A 15290-nucleotide genomic window follows, 5' to 3' on the forward strand; every position below is an offset into this window, starting at 1 on the left:
TGGGCTGAAAGATCTATCGCTTTATCACCTCTTCAGGTTGTAAATCGTGTTTTTAAAAAGTAACTAAGCAATTAATTACTTTTGAAAATAAGTAATCAGTAAAGTAACGGGATTACTTTTTTTGGGAAGTAATCAGTAATTAGTTACTGATTACTTTTTTCAAGTAACTTGACCAACACTGGTAATAAGTCATGTCTTTTGTGTAGTCTGTGACTTCACTCCTTTGAGAGTGTCTGCCTGCCCTTAATTGTTTCCACCTCTTCTTCTTTAATATGCTGCGTGTGTGTTTATTGTCGTCGCATGTTTTCTTTTCATGTCATCTGTTAAAGCACTGCAGATTTCCATGTAGTGCTGTTTTTGTGCACCCTTTGTGTTTCTTATGTTTTATTACAACTTTTAACGGTTTGCTTTTTTGTTGACTTCATCTCCCTCTGCGTCCCGCGCTTTCGTCCTCTCACCCCCATCATACCCTCTCCTCTTATCCAGCTGGGGTCAGTGAGTGAAAGGTCGAATATACAGACAGCCACAGACTCGTATCGCCTCCTAACGCCAGTTTCACATTTCCTGCATTTCTTTGGACAACATAAACTCCACACTGACTCAACCCACCCTAACTTTAGCCACACCCTCAGGAGGGACCCGCTGAGAGTTCAGTCAAAAGGTTTGTCCTGCACAAGGGACTTGAGGGTCTCTCCTGCAGTAATCAAAACCCATGATGTTTTCTACAGGGGGAGGAGAAATGGGATGTACACCAAGAAGGCCAAAAATCATGTGTAGATTCTTTGTTGTGATGCCCCTGTATTGTATGTATATAATATTTTGTAACAGAAAATTGAACTACATAAAGTCCTAATGTGTGCTTGAACAACATAAATAAAACACAACCAGACTCTCGGGGATCTCTGCGCTGGACGGCAGGTTTTCTTGTCACCTGCAAGCTTTGGACTGCGGTTGGAAACCTGTGGGGACGTGTGGGGATAATAGAGCTGCAGACAACTATACAAATGAAGTAAGATGGGCAGTATCCCAGTGAGAGTCTCGTGCAGACAGACAACAGCTGCAGCTCTGTAATATCAGGGTATTGCCTCCCTGAAAAGTGAGAACAAGGCTTTAAACGGCACCGTCACCAGGATTTCCTCATTCAGAGCACATGTTGAATTTATCAGGTCACCGCTCTGCACAGTGCATGTTTAACAAACACGATTGCAACTGCACTGCTCATCAAAGTGCTGATTACTGATTGTCCAGAGTTTTAATCTCCCACCAGTGTTTCATCAGACACCTGTGCAGTTTGCAGCCATGGCATCGTGTTAAACCACGATAGATAAAATCACACGCACTCAAAGTCATTAGGACTGCAGCTCGATAAGAAAGCGCCACGTCAGACTGTGAAGTCTGTGATTTATTCTGTTGGATTAGTTGCAGATCAATTAAACATGAATTATTACATATGAGGGACTTAAAGTCATTATAAAAAGACAGTAAATTAAAGCCAAAAGAGCAGAGAGGAACTTAATTCAATTACAAGCATGTGGAGACTCGTGCTACCATTAATCTTAAAAATGAAGGAACAGAAACGAGCGAGCAAAACATCCTAAACGAAGCAGTTTAAGCCGAGTTTGTTTCTAAACAGATGACGTTTAGAAACAAACTCGAGCTCTGCTCAGTGCTGCACATCGTTTCTTATATGCAGCTTAGTTTTCAGTGACGACAAAATGACTCTTTGAAGACCTTTTTTGCTATATTGACTTAATAAAAATGGATACTGTAGCGCACCAAGCTGAGTATTGTACATGTTAAAGGAAACAGGGCAGCGATACAATCAGCCAGCTGGTTATGTGCTTCGTGACTATCCACACCCGAGGTGTGGACAGTGGTGTCAGACAGCTGGTCTGAGTGTTTTGGAAGCTGCTGATCTTCTGGATTTTTCACCATAAGTGTCCCCAGAGTTTACTCAGTGTGGTGAAAAACCAAAACTATTCAGTGAGGAAACAACTTACTGAGGAGAGGAACAGAGGTCAGACGGCTTGGAGCTGATAAAAAGGCAGCACTAACTCAGTGAACCGCTTTTTGCAAGTGTCATGAAAAACAGCTGAACACAAATCTCGAGATGGAATCCGCTGAACAGCAGAAAACCGTTTCAGATTAAACTTTGTAGAAGATGACAGGAAACTGGACAGCTGAAGCCCCATACAATGAACCGCCATTCCTGCTTAGGCTGCAGGTAACAGGTGAGAATCCTCATAGCCAGCTTGCGTCGTATCGCCACTCCAGGCTGCTGCTGTTGCTGCTTCAGCAGTGTGGATATGTTTTGTGGCGTGTCCACACTTTACTACCAAAATACAGCTCTTTTCTCTGGCTTTTGAAAATCATCTTGGAGTCTTTAGAAGAATGTTTTTCATTATCAAAAACACAAGGCTAGGTTAGGGCTGGACCAAAGAGGGTTCTTAAGAAAAATCACCAGTGTTAGTTTCCGTCTTAGTGCTGCTGCTGACCGCTTCAAATATCTGGACCCATCAACCTGAGCATGTTTATGGCCACAGTTTACGTCTCCTGGGGAAAATGGTTTGTGCCTCTCTGGAAAAGTCAAGCTGGTTAAACGGACTTCGGTGGCCTTCCCCTGATCTGAATCCAGTAGAACACCTTTGGGATGCTGTGGAAAGGCTGACTGAATATGCAGCTGACAAATCTGCACAAATGATGTGAGGAATCGTGTCAAGAAGCAGATTTCTGAAGAAAGCTTTCCAAAATCTCATCAAGAACACAGAGGAAAATGCAGCCAGTGTTATGCTGTTCCTAATAAAGCGCTCAGTAAGTGTAAATTCACAACCTTGGACAGCCTTGGGCATTTCATGCTATGTTATGATTTTAAGCTACATCTGGCTTGAATGAGAACCACTGGCTGAAGGGTAAATTTTTTTAGCAAAATATAGTTTCACGCAGGTGTTCCTCAGAAAGCATCTGAGCACAGTGAATGGTCGCAGGCCTCGCCATCAAATCAAGCGTCCAGAAAGAACTTCTTGCTATGGAGAATGTTTGGCCTCCCTTTAGGAAACAGAGCATCTTCTGGGCAGTGAACTGAAGCCAGTGATCCTGAAGCTCGTGTATTTTGCTGGCATTCACGCCAGCAATGCTTTTTTTTGCCAAAATATTCACGGGAAGCAAAAGTTTATTCATGTATGAGGTGGGAAAGCTTGTCAGGCAGAATTTAGAGCATCATGGGAGCACTGCAGTCAGCGTGGAAACTCATGAATCATACAAAGCCATACATACCCTCCACCACCCCACCAGCAGTTCACACTGGGCTGTGCTCCAATAAGAGAAAATTGTGGAAAGCAAAAACATTTTAGGCTTCAAACAAAGGCGATCGCTACAGTTTGAGCCATAGTGGTGATCAGACCCCCCCCTCACATTTACACGTGACATCAAGTTATCTGTATCCTGATGCAGACAAGCAGGATCTCGGCTACAGGAACCACGAATGCCAAATGTTCCTTTCATATATCCCTGCTTCTCTTCTTGCAGTTATTATATTACAAGTCATTTTATGTCATTTCAGTTTCATGTTAATCAAATCCCTCCCACATGACTATCTCAGAATGGAAAGCAAGTGAATTCTCGGGAAAAGAGACACTTCTTTAAAGGAATTTTGTGTCGTGGTCCAGGGTCTCTGACCCAGAGTTTTGAGGTGTCCTAATGTTAGTTTCCTCTTGGGTTTAAATGTACTTAATATTTTGGTTGTTTCTTGTTTCTCTAGAATCTTACATTATCCCATGGTTCTGTTTTTTTCAGCTGTGTTTGAGTTGTTTAGATGAATGCAGATTAAATGGATCAAAACACAGATAACTTGCTAATACCACATGTAAATGGGAGCTGTTGCTTCAATTTAGTTCTTCATATTAATTCTTCATATTAGTGAGATTCAAGTCTACTTGTTTTTATCAGAGTATAGCATCAGACAATTAAAATTCTGGAATATTGATCTGGTCAGTTAAGTAGCAGAGTTATTAGTCACTTTCAGCTTGCTTTTGCTGGAGGTTTCTTCATGTTAAAGGTGAGTTTTTCCTTCCCACTGTCACTAAAGTGCTTGCTCATAGGGGGTCATATGATTGTTGGATTTTTCTCTGTATGTATTATTGTAGGGTCTGCCTTACAATATAAAGCACCTTGAGGCAACTGTTGTTGTGATTTGGTGCTGCATGAACAATAGATGCACAAAAGTATTGTATTTACCTCTGTATTGTAAGGTAACGACCATACAATACAGAGAAAACAGAGAAACCCCCCCAGAAAATTAGGTGACGGCCTATGAGGAAGCATTTGGCAACACAGGGAAGAGAAAACTCCCTTTTAACAGGAAGAAAGCTCCAGAAGAACTGGGCTCAGGGAGGGGCGGGGCCATCTGCCACAACCGGTGGAGGTGAGGGGAGGAAGAAAAAACAAAAGACACACTCTGGAAGAGAGCCAGCGCATTTTGGATCACTGACGGCTTCCCGGGGATTTTTTAGGACATCCTGATTAGGGGTGCAACGATACTCGTATCGATATTGAACCGTTCGATACAGTGCTTTCGGTTCGGTAAACATATGTATCGAACAATACAACATTTTTAATTTACTTTATCAACTTTTTTCTGACGATGCTGTCTGTGTTGAGCGCTCAGTGGATCTGCGCTCGACAGTGCAGCCTAGGCGGAGTAATCGAACGCAGATTCACTGAGCGCAGGGCAAGCTAGCGAGACAGAAGCTAAGCTCTCCTTGCAACATGGCAAATTGAACCTCCCCCACCCTCATTCAGATCTGGCGTTTGGAACTATTTTGGTTTTCATGTGACGTATGACCCTGAAGGTAAGCGCGTCATGGACTAAAGTAAAACAGTATGTTGGATGTGCCACGCAATGCTCATTGATGGGAACTAGTGTGTTAGCGCAGTTAGCTCTTAACGTGTTGGCCGTCCAGCCCCACGCACGGGGCGATCCGCGGTAGCTCGTTAACGGAGATTTGCCGTGTTGTGGCGTTAACATCATTTCAGATTAACGCTGACAGCACTAGTGGGAACACAACGAATATGACTGCACATTTACTCCGACATCATCCTCGTGCAAAGACAAGTGGAGGCAGACAAAAACAACAAGCACGCATGCTACAAACTTTACCCGAGTCATTTAGACAGCCGTTAGCACAGGATTCTCCTTATGGGGACCTGATATGTTTAATATGCTGCTGAGAATATAGCCCAGAAGAAGCGGATAGTATAGCTTTTATTTTGGAAAGAGACATTTCTCTGTAATAAACTCTCTTTTCCAAAGATGAGTGATTCCTCAATCAGATAGATTTATTTTTTTATTACTTTGTTGTTTCAGCAACATTAAATTTAAAAACTGTACTTTTGAGTTAAAATATATATTTATAATTTTAATAAATGACAAATTAAAAAGGCACGAACATTTTTTTTGTATCAAAAAAATATCGAACCGTGACACCAAAGTATCGAACCGAACCGTGAATTTTGTGTATCGTTGCACCCCTAATCCTGATAGTAACAAATTATCAGGCAATATCAATATGTGCCATTGTCATAAGGTTTGCTGTGTCTCTCAGCAAAGTCTCAAGGGCATGGAGGAGATTCAAGGAGACAGGCAGTTACTTTAAGAGAGCTGGACAGGGCCGTAGAAGGCCCTTAACCTGTCAGCAGGACTGGTCTCTGGTCCTTTGTGCATAGCAGCCCAGGATAAGCACTGCCAGAGCTACAAAAAGACCTCCAGCAGGTCACTGGTTTGAATTTCTCCAACCAACTGATCAGAAACAGACATCATGAAGGTGGCCTGAGGGTCCAACATTCTCTAGTGGGCCCTGTGCCCAGTACTGTGGATCTTGATTGGGATTTGCCATTGAATACCAGAATTGGCAGGATGACCACTGATGCCCAGTGTTTTCCACAGGTTCACCCTGAGGACATGTGACAGACAAGAAAGGGTCTTGAGAAGCCGTGGAGAATGTATTTCTACCTGTAACATCATTCACCAGTTTAGTGGTGGGTCGGTGTTGGTCTGGGGAGGCATATCCATGGAGGGACACACAGACCTCTAAAGGCAATGGCGCCTTGACTGCCATTAGGTATCAGGATGAAATCCTTGGAGCAACTGTCAGACCCTACACTGGTGCAGTGGGTACCAGGTTCCTTCTGGTGCATGACAATGTCTGGCCTCATGCGGAGAAGGTATGCAGGCAGGTCTAGGAATAGTAATTAGTTAGATTACTCGTTACTGAAAAAAGTAACGCCGTTACTTGTAACGTCGTTATTCCCATCACTGGCCATAACTTTATAGTCCCCAATCATTAACCCAAATCATATAAGCTCCACAAACTGCATCAAGGCTCCTGCAATTATTAATGCACTGAAGCAAGGATTGTGTCTACCCATTAATTTGCTAGGAAGTGATGCTTGGATTTAGTTTTTGAAAAGTGATTAATGTCCACATCACACATGGGCTCAACTTTGCCCATGTGTGATATATGCTGTCTTTAGCACAAGCGGGTTTACACTGGTCAGCATTACTGACATGTTGTGGATGTCCTGCAAAATAAGGGGAGTTTACATTTTTTTAAAAGGCGAAGGACTTCATTTATTTATCCTGCCTGCTGATGCGCTCTTTGTGGGACATCTGACGTGCAGTGATCCAGTGTCCGGCGCTGTTATTGGCCAGTATAATTTACAAAAAAGCTGCAATCATTTAAATTACAAAAACCTCAGCTGAACTGCTCACAAACACACAAAACACACTCACACTTTGTCAATGGTACTTCATTAATCATTGTACTTCTGTCTGTCCGTTCGCTCAATGGTGCTGCTTGTTGCATCAACTAATTTTGAAACTCCTCCAGGGAGCATGGAGGCAACGAGCGGCGCCAGAAACACACATCAGGCAGCTTGGCATGTGCAGAGTAGGAGGGAAACACAGGCGTGCTCAGCTACACGCTGGAGAGGACGCTGGAGTGCAGGAGCTGGCCCCAGGTGTCGTGGAACGGAGGAGGAGGGAGGCCCAGTTGAGCAACAGCAGCGGGCCGACCGCCACCCCTCACCCAGTTGTTTTGTTCTCTGATTGGCTGTGGATGTGGGGGGAAGGTGGCTTAGCATCAAGCGACCCCCTCTGAGTGGTGGCCTACCGAGAGTCAGTTTAACACGTGCTGCCAGGGTCGAGGCCTCGAGTCCCCGCAGAGTTGTTCAATATTTGGAGCGAGGTGCCAATTGCACCACCGCTGCTGCTGCGGGGACCACCAGCACTGAAGGCCAGTACCATATTACAGTACGACGCTGCAGTGTTACTGTACACGTGCAGTATTAATGTGCCCTTTGCAGTATTACTGCAGTAGAGTAAGTAATTTGTCTTAAAAGCAGCGGGAATGTTAGACCGAGCCACAGACTCGTCTTATTCTGATCAGCAACATTTATCCAACAGCTCAGAATGATTTTCTCAAACAACCTTGTCTATTGTAGCTACAACTCCGATCTGGGACCAAACTTTTTACATAATAAGTTCCTTCCTTAAGCAATATTATTACTGTTATTGCGAATGATACCAGCCATATTCCTGCATGAAGCCAGACGATGCACATTAATCAAATATGAAGGTCTGTCTTCATTCATTTGCACAATATCTCTAAAAGGACTCATCCAGGCTGGAGAAACTGATCAGGAAGGCTAGCTCTGTGGTCGGCATGAAGCTGGACACTCTGGTGACAGTGGCAGAGAAAAGGACATAAAGAAACTGCTGGACATTATGGACAATGCTGGCATCCTCTGCACACGGCCATTAACAACAGAAGAGTCTGTTCAGTGACAGGTTGCTTCTCCCCAAGACAAGAACTAACAGACTTAAAAACTCCTTTGTCCCACACGCCATCAGACTGTTTAACTCCTCTCTGGAGGGGAGAGGGAGGGGAAACAGGAGGACAAAGGAGGGGGGAACAACTAAGCTGTAGTGCCTCTTCACCTCACTGTCAATACCTTGTGCAATACTTTTGTAAATAGTCAACAGTGCAATAGACTCAATACTTGAAATGTGCAATTCACTTGTATTTTTATTTTTTATTCCTATTTATTCTATTTATCCCCTTCGTATATTTTATTTATATTGTCTCTGTATTATATATATGTGTGTGTGTGTGTGTGTGTGTGTGTATATATATATAATATTCTGTAACTCTGTAACTTCGGTCGTGTGCTGTGCTTTTTTGGAAATCGAATTTCCCAGAGGAACCCACCCGAGGGATTAATAAAGTTTTATCTTATCTTATCTTAAAATTAGAAACATCCTGAAATGCTGAAAGACGAGTTCATGCATTTGTTACTTCTAGGCTGGATTATTGTAATTTATTATTATCAGGATCATTTAAAGAAAAAAAAAACTCCCTTAAAAGTCTTCATTTGCAGCAGCGAGAGACTATCCTATACTCACTTCTCTTCACTGCTGGTGGATTCCCATGATGCATTGAGTGTGTCTCTTCCACTTCCATCTTTTCACTTTACTATGTGTTTGTACACTTCTCTGCATTTAACCCTTAGTTATTATTCATCTCTTTGTCCCGTCTTCCTCCCCTCACCCCTCTATGACCCTGGTTCTGCTGAGGTGTCTTCCTGTTCAAAGGGAGTTCTTCCTTTCCCCGTCACTCATACTGATTGTTGGGGTTTTCTGTGTATTATTGTAGGGTCTTTACCGGAGATGGGCAGTAATCCGATTACTTTTTTCAAGTAACGAGTAAAGTAAGGGATTACTATTGCAAAAACGGTAATTAGATTACCGTTACTTTCCCGTAGGAACGCTGCGTTACTGCGTTACTAAAACCGTGATTTTTTTGCGAGAATGTCTCATGACAGTGACGTAAGCGAGTGCGACGTTCGTGACAACAGCTGTGTGCAGATCAACAATGGATCACATATCGAGTGCAGAGAGAGTATGAGCGTGCAGCGTTTAAAGCGTGGAAGTACTGACCTTACTTTGAGTTTGATTCCATAAAAAGTGACAAAAACATTAGTGTCCGCTGTGCGTGGGAAGAAAACTTCTTTTTACAGCGAAAAAACCCCTAAACTTCCAACAAGCACCGAGTAGCTACGACGTAATGGGAAACTCACAGAGAAACTCGCGGATTCTTCCACTGACCGCGGCACACCTGCACCAGGGTAAACCTCCGCCTACCCCACTCCTGCTTTACAGGTGAAAATAGAGCAACAGGACCGCTGAGTCTTTGACTTTATTTATTTTCTGCTGTGTTTTACTTGCATCTATTTGAAAGACTGAGTGTAAACACAAAAAATATATATAGATATAGATATAGATATATAAAAAAAAACACCCAGCACGCCCCTGCGGGCGGTTTATCCTTCAAGCTCGGGTCCTCTACCAGAGGCCTGGGAGCTTGAGGGTCCTGCGCAGTATCTTAGCTGTTCCCAGGACTGCGCTCTTCTGGACAGAGATCTCCGATGTTATTCCCGGGATCTGCTGGAGCCACTCGCCTAGCTTGGGAGTCACCGCACCTAGTGCTCCGATTACCACGGGGACCACCGTTACCTTCACCCTCCACATCCTCTCGAGCTCTTCTCTGAGCCCTTGGTATTTCTCCAGCTTCTCGTGTTCCTTCTTCCTGATATTGCTGTCATTCGGAACCGCTACATCGATCACTACGGCCGTCTTCTTCTGTTTGTCTACCACCACTATGTCCGGTTGGTTAGCCACCACCATTTTGTCCGTCTGTATCTGGAAGTCCCACAGGATCTTAGCTCGGTCATTCTCCACCACCCTTGTTGCTCGGGTCCGGTTATCTCGCACAGATGTTCCTGTACCTATGCCACTGGTGTGTAGCTGTCGCACCCTGCTGTTATGTGCTATTTCTCTGGCACAGTGACTGGGTCTCTCCTGCTCATCCATATTTTCAGTATCTGCATGCACTATTTCATCCATGTATTGTTGGATGTCATTATTCTCCTGTCTGTCACTTGGGTACTTGCATCTTTATTTCTGAATATTGACTATTTGAAAGAGTGAGTGTAAACACAAAAAATATTTTATTTTATGTGCTGGAATGTGCAGAAAATAGGTTTAAATGTTAAACTAATTTATTCAAGTCAGAGAATGTTGCATATAATTAAATTTTTGCTTGATGCATAAAGTTAAAAGATTAAAACTGATAAAACAAGTTTAAAAAAGAGACTTTTCCATTTGATTACATTTTGTATGATGGATTATGCAGAAAAAGTAGAATTGGGCTGAAAGATCTATCGCTTTATCACCTCTTCAGGTTGTAAATCGTGTTTTTAAAAAGTAACTAAGTAATTAATTACTTTTGAAAGTAAGTAATCAGTAAAGTAACGGGATTACTTTTTTGGGGAAGTAATCAGTAATTAATTACTGATTGGTGCTAAATAGATCAAACTGAACTGTAATGAATCTTTTCACTCTGAGGGAATGCCGGTGGTTTTTCCACTCAATGAGCATCTTTCCTGGATAAAACTAATGGAAGGTCCAACAAGTTCAAGAGCAACTGTAGATGCATCATTAATTGGGACTTCTTATGAACTTTCATACTCTTAAAATAGTGGTTCCTCATATTAAGGATAAGCAATAAATGTGGCTGTGAGCAAAAACATCCCACCCACCTCCTTTTCAAGCTTTCTGATTTTTAAGGGCCAGCCAATAAGGAGAAGGTAGGTTTAAAGGGAAAGGACCTAAAATGGTTTCATGATGAGCTGAGGGTCTGTACAAAAGTCAGGATCTGGATAAGTAACCATTATTTTTGGACTGAATCATGCAAAGCCACTCTAGTAGATTCTGAGAATAAAAACATGGAGCTGGAAATATGCAAAGTAGTTTCCATCCATGCAGGCATCCTCTTCCGCTTATCCTTTCTCTTTAAAAACAAACAAACAGTGTTCATCCAACAGGGATACTTACTGTAAACGCAGCTCGGTGTTTTTCTTAGAGTGATAACACTTCTGGTTCTTGAATATACACGGTTCAGCCGTGTTTACAGGCATAATGATGAAATGGACAAAAATACAATTGAAGCTGTTTCGTGTGCGATTTCTTCCTGATTTTGGTTGTACTTGTCTTGAGTGAGAGATCAGCAGTCTGGTCCCAGGAACTTTTTCATCAGCTAAACTTGAGTGTTTTTACGTGAGGCCTTACTCAGCAAGTGCATTTATTCTGTTTCAGGACAAAGACCCACAATAAGTGTAGTTTTCAATCCAGTCTCCCCCTCCTGCGCCGCACACAGGTTGAAACAATCACACCTGACTCCTGCCAACAGCTCGCGGCCTTCACAGGGACGGGAAGCATGCTGCTGCTTGTAATCAAATCTCCCCCAGGCTGTGGCATCTTCTCATGAAGAACAAAAATAAGTCATATAAATACTTTGTTGACATATCACACACGCACACGCACATCTCCTCACTGACCTTTGACTCTACTTATGGAAGGAGAAGCTGCGAGCCCTCCTCCAGCTGCCTGCACACTGGAGGTTGTGCAGGTTCAGGTCGGACCAGGCAGCATGGGAGCCGCCTGTTGCATAACCTCTGATTGTCCAGGCATCCTGCCATTATTCAGCCTGGTTGAGAACAAATCTGGCTCTGCTGGTGACTGAGAGCTCCACAGCATCGTACGAAGCCGCAGGCTGTTTAGATAAGAACATCATCAAAAGTTGCGGAAATCTGGCAGCCGACTGTCACATTAATATTCGATTCTGATTGTTTGGCAGCTGTTAAAACTAGAAACAAAACTAGACAATAAAAACATACCTGTAGTTCAGGTATTAAGTTGTAGGTAAGAATGGAAAAAAAATTGATGCTCCAGCAAGTCGGACTGGATTTCAGTCTGTGGGGGAGGTAGGCGTTCCCGACGTAGCAAAATCTCTGAGATTAACGTGGTGAAATCACAACAAAAACTTGAATAGATAATATAATAAACCCATTCTTTAATTCTGCGACATTAAAGCTATATTATTGCATGTTTGCCAGAAAAAAATGTGGGTTCGTCTTGTCTTTATGTGGATGATGTCTGCTGTGGATGACTTAATCGAATTAAACACATCACCCGGGTGATTTTAACAAAGATTCACTTTATTATCTGAAGCAGGGCAGAGACAAACCCTATTTAGAAGACACCAATTTAAAGGACTTGATCAGTTTTATGCATCAGAAATTAAAACATTTGGGTTTCCTCCAGGACCAAAACACCTGGGAGACATCCACATCTCAGATAATCTCAGATAAGCTTCTTCTTTCACTGGGGAGGTGCAGTGACTCCACTTTGAGCCAATCTCCTCACCCTGTCTCGAACTGTGAGCCCTGACACCGCCCAGAGGAAGCTCATTTCTGTCCCTTGTCTCTGCGGTCTCATTCTTTCGGTCCCCATCCAGAGCTCATGGTCACAGGTGAGGGTAGAATTGTAGATCATTCAGAGACCTTTGCCCCGAAACCTCCCCGTCCAAGCTGGAGGTCATGTCTCGACCGCGCCAGCAGGACCCCATCATCCGCAGATCCACCACATTAATTAAATCCAGTCAGTCACGGTTTTGTCTGGTGACTTTAGTTTCCTTGGTACACCTCTCTTAAGTATTTAGTTATTTTTTCCGCGCAACTTGTGCTTCTTCTAAATGAACTGGTTCTCACATAGTGCTATTCTACCTGAGCGCTCACGGCGCTTTATACAGCATGCATTCACCCTTTAGCACCCTTTCATGCAAGTCCTTTTTTCTATGCTTAAGTGTTTTCTATCAAGCATTCACACTCTGATGAACACAGAGTTAGTGGGGTTGTATCTTGTCTCGGGATATTTGGCGTGCAGACTGGAGGAACCGATCTGCATGCGGGTGCTTTTGAACCATCGACCTGCTCTACTTCCTGAGCCACAGCCACCCCACACGAGCTTCTTTAGCAGCTTAATCCAAAATCGTAAAACACCCAGTGTGTCTTACTCAACATCTGCTGCGTGCATGTGTCAGCACAGCACCAACCTAAACTTAAAGATGGATGCAGTTTTTCTCTGTTTTATGACGTTTCTGACCATTTCTTCTCACTGGCATGGTGACGTTCATTCATTCATTAGTGACCACAATTTTTGTCGAGTTTCATGTACAATGAAGGACAAGTGAGGGAAGCATAATGCTGTTTTCTATTCACTAATCTGCTGTTAGTGAAGATATTATGAGGCTGACAGCAGGTTTTGTTGTGTAGTCAGGCCGCTGGAGTCGCCATAATAATCTAGTAATTAAATATTTATAGGTAAAATATTTATCCTCAGATCTTAAAATAACACAGTGCACCTGCAGGATGACATAGACTCACCTGTGTGAGATTTTCCTGTCGGTACTGGTCTGTGTTTTATCAATAATGGTCTTGTTAAGTGAGAGATTTACAGCCACCGCAGAGCCGTGAAAACCTGCCGTCTGTCACTGCGTGTTGTTTTAAACCTGCAGCCAGAGCATTCCTGGCCTCAGACCAGAGCAGGTCCGCACTCATCTTAACCGTGAACGGACACGGTGTTTTTCCTGCCTGTTTTTAGATCTGATCACAGATCATAGGTGCGAACTCTCTACATCATCACAATGGAAAAATGCGTCCTCTATGGTTCAGCAGCAGCGCTCATTCAAAAGCAGCCATCAGTCAAAGAGATAATGGAAATTCCACTTGTCACAAACACACACATAAAAATAACCGTGTCATCTTGTGGAGTTTTTTCTTCCCACTCTTGCCAAGTGCTTGCTGAATGGGGCTCAATTGATGGTTTTGGTTTTCTCTTTATTACTGTACATGGTGTCTTCCCCTTACAGTGCAAAGCACTGAACTGGCACTGTATGAATTGATTTGAATTTAATTGAAGAAGCTTAGAAATTAGCTACCAAGGGTTTAAGAGTCTAAGCTGTGAAGTACTGGAGCCTCACCCAGAGATCGTGCTGAGCGGCCAGGCTGGAATTATACCACAACTGTAAGCATTTGGTTGAATGGTAATCAAATAAATGTAATGGTTAGTTAAGTGGCCACGGCTATAAATTACAAGTTGAAAAAGCTCAAAGCTATCAAAGTGTGCACAGCCAAAACTTCCAGATTCAGCCTGTAAACAAACTGCAAACTGTCACAGGTCGTCGTGTGCGACGCAGGTTGCAGATGCAAACGGCTTTATTGCTTTATTGGAAACAAAGTTAAGAAATACACACAGAAATGGGGCCAGGAAGTAAATAGGAGAACACGGGACGGATTTTTGGAACGCACTCTCCTCGTGCACTCTGTAGTGTCGTCTCACCTTGCTGTCTCTTTTTCCTAATCTCTCTGGCCTTGATGAAAACGTCACCGAGGTCAAGGAAAGGTGGGTAGGAGAATTGAGAAGGAGTTAGGAAAAGAGAAGGTCGGTGTTCTCAGACCTGGAACAGCTTTGCACTAGTCTGTGCTTAGCAATGAACACCGGCATGTCTGCTGTGTTAACACTACAATGTGCAGAAGACTACAAAGTGTGCATCTTTATTTTATTTTATTTAGAAAGAGGGCCAATGCATATTAATTAACATTTTAAGAAATGTAAATATGCCAGATTATAGCCTTGGGCTAACCCTCTGGCAGGTTGGTGTTAAACACAAGTTAGTAAAAACATACAGTGACACTATTTACAGGTCATGTGACAAAAACAGTGATCACATTATACTAGAACAAACAATGACAAGAAGAGTGGACACAGAGGACAGTATAGATGACAATAACGGAAACACATCAATTATATCGCACAAACCCCAGTATTGCACATGCGCTGACTGTCCTTGTTAGGGCCGAGAGGGCCAGGCTGTGGGTGTGGACTCAAATGCAGACACAGAGGGAGGCAAAACGGGCGTGAACACAGTGCTTTATTTACAGTGCCTAGTTACCTTACAAAGCAGGAAACTATGAATGCTATGAACTGAGAACTGTGAGGCCAAACTATGAACATGAAACTCTGAGTGCTATGACTAGGTGCTAGATTTCATGGATGGATCCTGGGAATGGAAAAAGGGGCAGCGGCTTGGATGGAGGCACGCAGTCACTATAATGAGAGGAGACAAGTAGTCAGTGGCAGTCTAGTGAATCACAGCTGAAGGATTAGACTATGGTGGTTAGGGCTTACGCGTTGCAGGTTAAAGTGTCATGCAAGGAGGGGGTGGCCAAGGGGTTCCTGGTGAGGAGCGTCCAGAGAGGATCCAGAATATACTTGGAGTGAGGGACTTGGCAGGGAGGCAGGCAGGTGTAGTCCAATGATGGAAAGGAAGCAACCA

Source organism: Haplochromis burtoni, unplaced genomic scaffold (assembly GCF_018398535.1).
Source record: "Haplochromis burtoni strain Fernald_Lab_line unplaced genomic scaffold, NCSU_Asbu1 Contig_121, whole genome shotgun sequence".
In the NCBI taxonomy this organism is placed as follows: Eukaryota; Metazoa; Chordata; class Actinopteri; order Cichliformes; family Cichlidae; genus Haplochromis; species Haplochromis burtoni.